Genomic DNA, 14,042 nt, shown 5'->3' with positions numbered 1-14,042 from the left:
AAAGCTCATAGACATTACGGGTAATGACTGCATACCTAAAATACGTAAGTAAGGCTGTGTACAAGCTGGTCATGTCCTTTATGTAATTGCTATGTTAGTCTGGCAGAAAGCCCTTTACAATTGAATTCCAGTGACAGTACACAGTCAATGTATTTTAGCATTGAATGGATAATAACTGCACCCATATGGAAACTATCTGTCCATACTTACTGTTAATCAGGATACCAGGGGATAGCAGACGCTGGGCAAACTCAGACATGTTCCCCACCTGCAATCCCGATAAAACTGATGGGAAATGCATTGCCTATAGGATAGGATGGCGATATCAGGCATAGTGAAAGCAAACCATAAAAAAGCAAAACCTAAACCATAGAGAAAGAACTAACAGGTTGCTATGCTATCACCGCAAGTAGAGATTACTTAATTAGGGTTGAAAAAAGATCAGTCTATCAAGTTCAACCCCTCCAAATGAAGTGCAATGCACATGTATCATACATAAACCTATACAAACACTCAAAAAAGAAGAACAAAAGTAACAAGAACTCCAGCAGTTTGACTGTGAAAAACCTTTATTCCAGTACAATACCCTTTATCAAGTGAACAAAAAACCAAATGCACCTATTTAAGGTTTCTGTGATCTTTCACCTATATAGACCAATGCATTCTGGGTAATCAGTTTAAGGTGTAACAATACTCAAACCTGCTAGTGTAATCAATAGACATTGCAATATATGGCATTATAGGCATCATAATTACATAATTAATGGTGAGAAAAGAGGCATTCAATTATTGGGAAATAGTTATTATATTTCTCTTTTTAAAGATCATTTTTATGCTTCATTACAATGTCTGTTGGAGAACCCTAACTTAAATAAAATTCACCAAATATCCCAATTACTTTTGTCCCACAAGGATTATAATCCTTTGAACCATTCAAGGGAAAAATGGTCTTCATTTTGAGGTATTAAGATTACTTCTAAAAAACTCTTAAAAATATTACAAAATTATAAGAAAAAAATGTACCCAGAATCTTGGAGAGACCAACAATTTAGATTTTTAAATCTTGGTTATAACACAATGCTTTGCCAATCTCCTGGTTTTAAAAAAGAATCTTTTTTGTTATGGTATTGATATTTTTCACTACATTTGGTCATGTCCCCTCATTAAGATCTTTTGGGATAATATTCAGTAATTTATAAGAAGTGTAACTAATCTTAAAATGAAACTGATCCCACAATTTGCATTGCTTGACCTTATAGACTATCTTCAAGAATCGGATAATGATTCACTTCTTGATGTCACTTGGTTGTGGTAGCTTCTCAAAAGTCAATTTTTTTTAATTGGATTAAAGATACTGTTCCTGTCTTGGAAAATGTTCTTCATTATATTTACAATCTGTGTTTACAAAACGCTGTTAGATATAGTTATTTTTTTTTTAATGATAACTAGTTATTACTAGTTTTTACTTAATGCATGAAATGTTTATTGCTGGATTATTGTAGAATTCAATAAAAAGAATGATTGAAAAGAAAGAGAGTATAGATATGGGATCTGTTATCCAGAAGCCAGTTATGCAGAAAGCCACAAATTATAGAAAGGCTGTCTTCAACAGACTCCATTTTATCCAAATAATCTAAACTTTAAAAATATATATATATTTTTTTCTCTGTAATAATAAAACAGTACCTTGTACTTTACCCAAATGTATATATAATAATCAACCCTTATTGGAAGCAAAACCAGCCTATTGGGTTTATTTAATGTTTACAGGATTTTCTAGTAGACTTATGGTATGAAGATCCAAATTACTAAAAGATCAAAAGATGTTGTGATGGCTGATTCAGTTAATGCCTTTAAGAATGGCTTGGATGATTTTTTGGACAGACATAATATCAAAGGCTATTGTGATACTAAACTCTATAGTTAGTATAGGTATGGGTATATAGAATTTAATTAAAATTAGGGAGGGGTGTGTGTGTATGTTTGCTGGGTTTTCATTTGGAGGGGTTGAACTTGATGGACTTTGTGTTTTTTCAACCCAATTTAACTATGTAACTATGAAACACCAGGAGCCAGAAATTGGGTAAAATGGCCACAGAATTTATTCATATTTTATCAAAGAAATAGGACCTTGCCAGCCTCACCCCAAGGCAATATTCTAAAGCCAGAATTCCATAAGAGATCGCTACTATGCTCTGCTGCTCATCACTTGAGATCAGCACTATGTCATATCCACCACTGAGTTTTAGGCTGCCTCTACCTACAGAGAGGATGGCCCCAAACTCTGCTACCAGCAGGAGATGCATCTCCCACCGTGAGAGAAGTTCAGCAGCCCTGAATCTGCAGTATCTCCCTGCTCAGAAGATAATGAAGTGCACTGCTTCTTCCCCTGATATCACTTCGCTGTCTTTCCCCATTCCAGCTTTCCCCTGCCTTAACTCATTCCTTCTGACCCAATCATAGCTCCATCTGATTCTGACAATCTTATATATATATATATATATATATATATATATATATATATATATATATATATATATATATATATATATATATATAAACCAGTGTGATATGGCTGCTGGTCATTCTTATCTCTTGTCATGCAGCCCCTGTGTTTATAGCTCCAGGGATTTCTCTTTTTTAATATCCAACTCTGTATTTACAATAGGAGGTTAGTGGCAGCTTCCTCTAGTGCTGAGCAGAAAAATTGGACAAGTTTCTCATTTCTCTTTTTAATTATCATCTTAGGCCTGTTTCACACAAGGGACAAGAGCCAGACTAAGGTACTTTGGAGCCCAAGGCAAAAGCTGCAATTTTTGTGTGCCAACTAACCCCCTATGTTTCTACCACACAATTACCTGCAGAGTTAGTAGCAAGTAACATCTGTGGGGGTCGTTTATGAATACTGGGCACATTTTTTCCATGGGCAGTGACCTATGGCAACCAATCTAATGGTTAAATGTCATTGTGCCTGCACTACCTGCAGCTAGCTGCTATGGGTTACTGCAAATGTGCCCAATGTTGATAAGATACCCCCATTGATCAACTGACACAGTAAGGGATAAGAGAGACAAGGAGCTCTTACTGATAGATAATTAGATCTTGACACACATATATATATCATATATAAATGTCAATGTACAGCAAAAACATTTTCTGTAATGGCTCTCCTCCTTTTATACCTATAGGCAGGTTCTGCTGCTTCACTCAGGACCCCGTTCTCATTACAAGATATATGGAAACATTGTTGTATCATGGCTGTTATCTCATGGTTCCACAAATGACAAGGCCTTTAAAAAACAGCAGTAGATCTTTTGTTCATAATTCATATCAGTCCCTGCTCCATTGAAACTTATTGTCTAAGTTTCCTACCATGCTTACACAAAGCAGCCTAAGGGCAGTTGTATCAGGAGACAGTTATATATAGCCTGTATTTCTTTATAATACACAAAAGCCATGAATATCCTGTAAATTATATCCTTATAAACAGTGAGTTCTGATGTCATCGGTTATAAACGGTGAGTTCTGATGTCATTTCTGTCACATGACTCACTGAAACTTGTGTATTATAATAAATAAAGTACCCCCAGTTGCAAAATATGAGGATATTAGAAGTTACCTCGGAGATCCATGACCTGTATAAAAACACCCGGCCTTCAGCCTTGTGTTTTTATATGGTCATGAAACTCCTCGGTAACTTATAATATCCTTATATTTTACAAGAGGGGGTACTTTATTCACTATATAAAGTGTGGGAGGAAACAGAGTACCCAGGACCCCAACAATATAAGGCAACATTGCTAAAAACTGGGACACATTTCAATTGCTAGGTATTAAAGAGGTAGAGTTTAAAGCTTTCTTTCATATTAATGCTAGAGTGCAACCCCTTTGAAATAAAAATAAAAAAAAAAGAAACCATTTTTACTGGCTAATAGGGTACAGCAACTTTACCTGCAATTTCATATTAATGATATGCAATGACCAGACTCTAAAATCGACACTATTTTAAGCAATCAGAAAGACATACAAGACTTTTTACCCACCGGCATGGATACATAACTAAATGAAATTCATTAAATTGCACTGCACTATGAGCAAACAGCTGCAGAGCAAAATGGAATGAATACAATTGACTGCACGAAATATACATGGGTGCATAGCAAACTGGAATGCATAACGTTGCATTGTACAGTAAATATTTTAATGGGAGATATTGCACAATTTGTGTATGTGTGAAGCTACATTCAGTGATATAATGCCATGCTTAATGTTAACGTTAGTAAGATGTACTGTTTTATTGCACTTCATTAATTTACTTCATTGCCTGATTCATAATGGCATTGTAGGTGTTATAAAAGACATGAGGTGCAGGACATTAAGTAACTAGGAAAAAAAAGCTTAGTAATTGTTTGGATATATATCTCTTGTGCTTGAACACCAAAACTAATTTAAAATGCTTTTTCTTTCCTCATTAGACTTTTTCACCTGGCTGTCCAGCTGGCTGCTGTAATTCGCTTGGGAACTCGTAAGCATCTTATATTTCTCGAAAAATAAGTTTGTGGATCAACCTAAAGTTTCATTAAGGGAAAAAAAAAACTGCTGCTATTATAATGAGAGTGGGTCAAGGTTATGTCTTTCTAGTGGTGCTCTGGGGAAGAATTTATAAGGCTAATCAGAGACAGAATTCGGGCACAAGCTATCTTGGAAATCTGAAACTTCAAGTTTTTTCTCTTCAATTATCTCCCTAACTAAGACTTGTTTATTAGCTATACCTGTAGACTGCAATATTTAGGTAAAATCTGATGGAGCACAATGTAATTTCAGGTATACTATGGACAGCAAGGCATTTCTGCCTTTATGTTGCAACTCCCAAGTCACCAGTCACAGTCACACAGTAATTCACACATAGATTAATAGTAACATAGTAGCTGAGGTTGAAAAAATACACTGTTAAATCTTTCAGTCAGAATGAAAACTTATTGCCACATGTTGCAGTGGAAAAAACCCCATCTGAAGCCTTTAAAATGTGAAATGGGGGGGTGCCCTGGGAATGTCCTAACTGAAAAAAATTCTGACCAGTCCCTAAATCCACTTCATACTAAGAATGCATATTATATTTTCTAACTTGCTAAAAAGTCACCCAAACCTTTTAATCTTACAACTGCTTCAGGGAGAACATTCTGCATCACAGATATCACCTAAAAAAAAATCGTTTTACTCCTGAAGATGGACCTTTCTTCCTTCTAACCTCAAGGGAGGCTCTTGTGTCTTGCCTTCTGGTGAATAAAGCAACATTTATTGTACATTATGGTGCCATTATCTATATATTGTACATCATCATATCTCTTAAAGGAAACTGTGCAAAATAAAAAATGTTTCTAATATAGTTATTTAGCCAAAAATGTAATGTATAAAGGCTGGAGTGTCTGGATGACTAACATATTAGCCAGAACACTGCTTCCTGCTTTGCAGCTCTCTTAGTTTCCACTGATTGGTTACCAGGCAGTAACCAATCATTGTCTTGAGGGGGGGGGGCATGGGTCATAACAATTTGCTTTTGAATCTGAGCTGAATGCTGAGGATCAATTGCAAGCCCACTGAACAGTTATGTCCCATGTGGCCCCCCTTCAAGCCGCTGACTAACTCAGTATTAGAGAGCTGAAAGCAGGAAGTAGTGTTCTGGTTATTATGTTAGACACCCGGTCACGCCAGCCTTTATACATTACATTTTTGGCTAACTAACTATATTATTACCTAGTTTTTATCCTTACACTGAACTGTTCCTTTAAGTGCTCCTCTCCATTGTAAATAATTGCAACCTTTCTTCACAACTGAGACTTTCCATACTGTTTATCGGCTTAGTTGCTCTAGTTTTATTCAGTTTCATTAAAGTCCCTGTTGAAAATTGTACTGTATATTCTAGAAGAGGGCTTATACTGCCTCTCTCATTTGGTTATATCCCTAAAAATACAGAATAATATTTATCATACCTTTGTTGTCACTGACTGGCATCGCTTGCTCAGCTAAGTTAATTATCGACAAGTACCCCGGGTTCTTCCCTATCAATGATGTGCTTACCTGACATTAAGGATATGAGTGGCTTGCATATTTTTAAATCCCAGGTGCATAATCTTATATTCAACATTTGAGTCATAGCTGCCCTTTAAGAAATGTATGTCCCCCATTGGCAAAGTAAGTGTCATCCACTTTAAAAATTTGACAGGATTAGCTCAAGACTGTGGTGTATGTTGTGCAGATATATAACACAGAACTGTTGGATTTAATTTTAATGCAAACGTATTTTTTGTATGACAAAAGCTACCTCCAAGCTGGCCTTTAAAAGAGTGCTATATGCAATACAAACTCATTGATATAATAACTATCTAAAGGTGTAATAATACATTGCGGTTGAGTTGGTTCCTGATAAAACCGACTATAGATAATGTATGTTATAGGGACCATAGACTATAAATTCCATTAGGGCAAGGACTAGTGTGTGAATTAGGTATAATACCTGCAAAGCTCTTGGTAAATAAGTTAGTGTTATATGAATAAAGGTAAAAGAAATAGGAAAATAAATAGTAATGATAATGTTTATCTATGGATCTTTCATTATATCTCTAAAATAATTACTGGTTTTGAACTGTTACATATATTCTATATCTACTGAGACTTGCTCTATGAATATTAAACACTCTTAAACACTGTGTAAATAACAACATTAAAAGAATGTTGCAAATTTGCAATGTTTATAAAAATCATATTAAAGCATCACATCCAGCTTATGAATGTAAGTCCATATGAGCGTGAATGTAAAACCATTACACCAAATGAAAATCACCGACATTTTCATGTGAAACCGGCTTTAAATTGAATGTTACATTATTCTTGTAGTCAATTACTGAATTCTTGTTAAATTTTTTTGATTCATTTTGTTTTCATAGCAATGCAGAATGGAACCATGATAAATGCTGGCTCTGAACTTTCTGAGGATACCTACGTCCAGAAACTATTTCAGCATGTTGACCATGCAGGGAAGGAAAAAAGCTCAGATTCAACCATTCCATTTATTGGCCTGACCAAAAGTAAGGAATACTTTATAGCTATCTGGCTACTGTATGTTATTACGCAATGTCCAATGTAATGAACAAATGTAAGCAATTGTGTTGGTTGAACAAAGGCAGATACATTACCATTATGATCTAAATTTACTTCCTTGTTTTCTCACCTGTGGAGTCCTACATCAACACATAGTTAATTCACATTGTACAAAAGATAAATATCATGTAATTGGATATTCCATACCTTCAAAAATTTGTTGAATCGGCACTGCACATGTTGTAAATTAACAGTGGTTTAGCCCTAGGGACAGTTTTAATTCATATGGCAAATTAGCATTTAATGACTAGTCAGCCTCCTTTAAATATGAAGTGTATTTCCACCTCTTTATATTATATAGAGAGAGTCTTGTTTATCTGTGTTTTATCATAGCATCCATGATTTCTCTGTGGAGCAAGCTACATTAAAACTAAGACCTTATATTTGAACTTTACATTTTTTTTTAAATTCCAATGTATCACAAACAAAAATATAGTTCACTTGTAATTAATGTTCACTCACTTGTATTACCCAATTTCAGGCTGTGTAGAGGTACTGTATATAAACCAGAATAGGGATACTAAAAACAAGAAAAAGCAGTAAAACCCCACACTACCTTACTAAAATTAATTGAGATCTAATTATATAAGTGCTTAGTGCTATTATAATCATATGCTTAGTTCGCAATCAATTTAGCACCAACAAACAATTAATGGTATTTCAATCGATTGTGTTATATACAAATAATTAAAATGATTTAAGTGCTTAAGGGATATAAATTAGGTGCAGTGACTTTCAATAAAATTTATCTTCACACAATTGATGAATGATCTAAAAGTTCATGGTTCTTATATGAATTAAATAAGGTGCTAGTGCTGTACTCACAACTCGAATGGGAAGTTAAAAACTTGAACGTCTAATATTTGATTGAATAGGAATGACCTGACAATTCAAATCAAATTTGAATCGGGTTTTCCTCCAAAAAGAACTGGAATGCCAGGAAGGCTATCAACATCTTCAAATGGTTCAACAGACCTCTGCCATTAATTTTTATATGAGCTTGGCAGGTTTTAGGTGGAGAATTATCGAATTTGAGCTGTTTCCAGGGTCGTGGTGTGATAAATCTCCCATTTGATTTTGAGTTGGTGGTTTTAAATTCAAAATTGTAAGTTTTGACCAAAAAAGCAATTTGAATTATAATTTACCATTCAAACCTTAGTAAATCTGCCCCTAATAGTTATGTTTTTCCTGTGAGTTGCACCCAATGACAATGCACTGGTTGGTTCTTCAAAATTCTTGCTATATTGCCATGAGTGGAATATGCAGTTGATCTGTATTTTTGCTCAAAATTGTACACATCTTTTTTCTATGTTATCAAAACTCCAGAGTGACCCACTATTTTCAGTGATGCCAATAGTGGTAAGAAAGTGGCTTTTAGTATTCAATTGCCCAAAGGCAGTGGTTTGGGATAGTTTTTTAGTCGTTAGGTAGGATTTGCCGTTTGAATTTTTTAAGCTTGGGTTCAGGGTCATGTTCAGATCACCACCCAATATCATTAACCCGCCTGAGAAATTGGTGATTTTGGTAGTTAGTTTAGTTAGAAACGTGTTTGATTTTGGTTCGGGAGGTAGATACTTCCTATCGTACATTGTATGATACAGTAGTCCTTTGATCTATATATCTTCCATTGGGATCAATAAGTGTGTCTGATAATTTGAAATCTATGGGTTTTCCATATGGCTATGGGTACTCCCTTTGTCTTTAGTATGGGGTTGTTGCTAAAATACGGTTGGGTATAGGGGCCTAACTTATGCATTTGAGGGGGTTCATTTCTAAAGTAGGTCTCTTGGATCAAGATAATATCAGCTTTGTTTTTCCTCATCATGTTTACCAGTTGTTTCTTTTTTCAGGGATATTTAAACCATTTGCATATATGGAAATTACCTTCAGATTACTCTCCATCAATTATACAGTAAGTAAACACAATACTCATACACCATTGGTACATTAATACCTCCAAACTCAGAGTGGGGGGAGATAGTAAAGTTAAGGGTGAAGAAAGAAGTAGGAAAAACAGTTTCAGAGAATATGGTATTTGTTATCACATACTTTTTAGTGTATCTTAACAAGCAATCAAAGAATAAAAACATTTTGAAGAACTACAGTGAAAGAAAATGGGCTCTTAGGCTAGACAGGAATTCTGTCTGGCCCATTCCTGCGGAGGCAGTGGTGTTGGTGCTGGAAGCTGGACAAACTTGATCCATTCGGAGAGGTCGATGTCTGGAGCACTGTAGGCCTCCAGGAATGGCTGGACATCCTCTGGGTTGGTGAGTGTAAGCATTTTCCCTGCTACTGTTACTTAAATTTTGAACCGGTATCTGCATCTAAACAAAATTTTGAGGAAATTTGAGAAGGGTTTAAGTATCTGTCTTTGCTGTAACATGTACCAGGAGAGGTCTTGCATAATAGTTACCTCTGTGCTCTTATACTTGGCCTGTTTCATTTGTCTGGCCTTAGTAAGAATGTCTTTGTAAAGTGTAGTAGGCAGCAAATGACATCTCTCAGCTTTTCAGTTGGTAGTCCCTTTGGCCTTAGCGCTCTATGTACCTGTTCCAAGTATATTTCATTGGTTTGGGGTAGTTGCAGCACTGTGTTGAATAACGACATGACTGTCTGTTAATGGGCATTCGCTTTTATTGATTCAGGTAGACCCTGAATGTGCAGGTTGCACCGTCTCCCTCTATTGTCAAGGTTTTCCACTGTACGCATTAAAGATTTGTGTTTGTGCGACGTGCAGTAGTGATTCAATTGTAAACTCTGTCTCTTCTGCCCTGTTTTCAATGTCCATTGCTCTGGAGTGAAGTGACACAATCTCTGATTTTTAGATCAGCCACCTCTTCCTTTAACACGGTTTTTATCTGCATTGCTAGATCTTTTAGGTCGCGTTTCTAAGGAAGAGACTGTCTCATCTCCCTCGGCCCGCTCCGTTGTGGGCCCAAACCCACACTGCTCACCTTTTTGTTCAGACGGAGCCAGAAACATCTTCATAAACTTTTGTGACTAAGGGAGTTTGTGGTGCTTCAGTTCATCTCTCAAAGGGTCCTTCATTTTGTTGTGTTTTCCCATTTTTAGTTTGTCTATCTCCATTTTTTAGTATGAGCTGTTGCGGAGGTTCAGCTTTATGCGTCCATCTTGGTGAACGGCTAGCCACACCCCCCCTGTTTTTTTTTTGTTAAATACATTTTTGGTTGGTTGAATTACGACCTCTGATAAACATGCCTGTAATTTGAATACCTCAGCTTCCTGGTGATGCCGGTTTTTAAAAAAAATGAAAAGCTTAGCACCTAAAAGCTGTCAACCCTTTTATTTTTTGGGGGGGTGGGGAACATGATCGGCAAGAAGCTAAGGTATTTGAATAAAAAAACCATGCAAGAGAGTTATTATGACCCAATTACATTAATTATATTAATTATATTAATATATTGTAATATATTGTAATATATCATAGTACCCAAAAGTATTAATACATTCATTTTTATTTTTCTTATATATTTAAAAGTTACAGCTGTGAAATACAATAGCTGTGCTCTCTCTTTAAATACCATAAAATGCACAATTGGCTTGTCACTTTAGTAAGCGGATCTTTAGGAAATTATTAAACTACAAATTCATTCACGAGTCAAAATAAACCTTCTCCATCCAACCACTGCCACTTAGAATATCCATTTAGGACAGAGATAAAGAAGATAGAATAAGAGTTTAGGGAGGATTATGATTCAATCATTGAGGTTGTGCTCTTTGTGTACTTCTTTCGAAAGGAAAATGAAATGGCACTACTGTACCTGCATAATCAGATTGTCTTTAAAGCCATACAAATGTCCAACCTAAACCCTTTTGGCCCAAATAAAAAAATATTTTGTTTTATTGGCAGATGTAAAGGATTATGTGGAAGACACCCAGATATTTCTGTCAAGCAGCTCAAGACTAAGATCCTGTCTCACCACGTGGTTTTTGGTTACTGCTGCCAGTTGCATATTGTTGCATATTGTTACATATTGTTGCATATTGTTGCACTGAGGTTTTCTTTATAAGAAAATATTTTTGTATAGTCTTGATCATATACAGAACTTGAATACATAGAAGAAAGTTATTGTATTTTAGAGCTGAATATATTTTATGAAATGCTAGCTATTTTACATATTCTGCCGTTCAAACTATTTTTATATATATATATATTTCAATTTATAGATGACCAGTATTAAATTAAAACCATTCTGTTTAAAAAGTAATATGTAAAGCCTGGTTAAGGCTTATGTAACTTCTTTTTTTTTTTTTCTCAACTAATGGTTAAAAATCAACTACGTTTGTCCTATGTCTGTCTTTGACCGTGATCCCCAACCTGTGGCTCATGAGCAACATGTTGCTCATCAACCCCTTGGATGTTGCTCCCAGTGGCCTCAAATCAGATGCTTATTCTTGAATTCCTGGTTTGGAGACAATTTGTGGTTGCATAAAAAAGTTGTACTGCCAAAATAAGTCTCCTGTAGGATGTCAGTTCACATAGGGGCTACCAAATGGCCAATCTCAGCACTTATTTTATACCACCCAGGAACATTTTTCATGCTTGGATTGCTCCCCAACTCTGTTGGCAATGGCTAAAAAAAGGTTGGTGACCTCTGGTCTATGGAAATCTCCAGTGGTAGGCTGCTGTATGATCTAAGCATTGAGGAGTTTCACTTGTATGGTGGTCTTGTCAAACAAGCTGATCTCACCATACATGGCAATGTTAAGACTTAAGATAGCAGTCCAGCTTGCTTTCATAAATAATCACATGGAACTTAATTGTAGAGAATGCTAAATGTGATTGCTGTTATATACATTAATAATAGTTCAGGTCAAGTTCTATCAGCCCTTTTTAATTTTTACCAAGGTCCAGAAGGGCCTGGATCCACCCAGCCAAAGAAATTACACCAGTGGTATTATTGCTGTAGAAAACATGTTTTACTAGAAGTTATGATAAGGAATAATCCATTCAAAGTTAAGTCTCACCAAGTAATGGTCTGAGCTATGTATGTCTTCAGAACATCTGTCCTCACTGTATTCAGTGTGACTTATGCAGAGGAATGTGTCTGCAAACAAGCACTGTGGCGCACAGCTAATAAGACCACCAAATGTCCGTTCAGCTTACCTGGGGCCTTGTGCAGGATGGATCTAATGCAATACACAACTTTGCTAATAATAAAATTAGGAATACAAAAGATGATGATGATCGTTATAAAAAAAATGTCATTAGAGAACAATGTCAATTAGTGGATAATCAAACCCTCATGTATGTGTGTATAGTTTGTAAACTATAAGTGATAGCAAACAAGGGAAAGTTGTGCTCACAACTTATTTTTAAAAACATTAAGTGGGGGTGCAATGACGTAGTAACCACAAAATTCACCTAGAATCCTAGACAAATACAAGAGTCCTCTGCACTCAATATATTTAAGATGGCCAACTATGTCAGTCATCCCATATCTGGCCAGTCCTATGCTCAATTTTCATCTGATTCATTAAGAATTCTATTGCTTCATGATACATTGTACAAAGGCACTAAGTTTTACCTGCAACTTACTAGCTGCTTTCAAAGTAAAACTCCCAAACTTGGCTGCCCTTTTATTAGACATCAGTGGGATCACCTGACTTTGGCTGGAATGGGTGGGAGCTACAACATGGAGCTGGCCACTGCTTTTTTATTGTTTTTATTAAGTTTTTCTGCACAATATGAATCTCTGCCTGATTTCAGTGCATATTAACCATAACTTTGTTATAAGTAAATTATAATGCTCTAATAATAATAAGCAGGGTTCACATGTACATTATTTAAACTACATTATGTTTAAATCGCATGGACATACTGCAAGTTATTCTCTCAAGTAAGATTTCCACACTGTTCCTATTCAGACCAGTCAGATTAATCTAACTATTTAAGACCAATAAGACCATGGCTCATTGACCGAGACCAAGTGCTTTTGTAAAGGTTATGGAACTCTGGATTGTCTTAATATCCCCACATTTTGCAACAGTGGGCATGTTATATTTTTAATGCAAGTGGGGTTTATGTCCTATAATATATCCTTATAAATGGTGCTTCATTCTGTAGTTTGTATCACATGCCACACAAACTTGTGTATTTTAATAAAGTATACCCCTATTAAATCACCTCAGCCTTTGACCTTGTGCTTTCATATGGTCTTGGAACTCCTTTGTGACTTAAAATATCCTTATTATTTACAAGAGGGGGGCCTTCTCCCTAAATAATACCAAATCCATAAATATCCTTTAAATGAAATCATTATGAATACTTATCCTAATGAACCCCCCCCCCATTTAAAATATAGATGTCGCCTGAGAGTTCCAGACCCATGCCTTTATATAGGAACTCCAAATGGTTGATGATTTTTTAACTTAACCCGAACTTTATTATAGAACAAGACCCTGATACAAGGTTCTTCAACATTACATACAGATGCTTTATTTATTTATTTATTTATGTATGTGTTTATTTATCAATTCATTAATTAAACACAGATTTTGTTCAGAAGCTATTTCTAACGCACAACAATTATAATGAGTCGCAAACCGCTTCAAAGAGTCTTCATTTATTACCAGCTTTATATATAGGCAACTTGAATACATTATGTAATTTACAAGCTTCAAAGGTCACAAACAAGGAAAATCCCCATACCATAGATCATTAATTTTTATGTTTGCGTGTTAAGTGAAATTTGGAAAATGTCTATGTGGTTCATTGACATTAGTAATGGCAGCAGCAGATGTATATATTTTGTTAGGCACTACACCATGTACAATATCCATTTTCATGACATATGGTGATCATCCATGAAGAGCTAGGATTATGAAATCAAGAAAACAAAGAGACAAGCAGTAGCTGAGCT

This window comes from Xenopus laevis, chromosome 1S (assembly GCF_017654675.1).
Source record: "Xenopus laevis strain J_2021 chromosome 1S, Xenopus_laevis_v10.1, whole genome shotgun sequence".
Lineage (NCBI taxonomy): Eukaryota > Metazoa > Chordata > Amphibia > Anura > Pipidae > Xenopus > Xenopus laevis.
Note: the sequence above shows the minus strand (reverse complement) of the source record.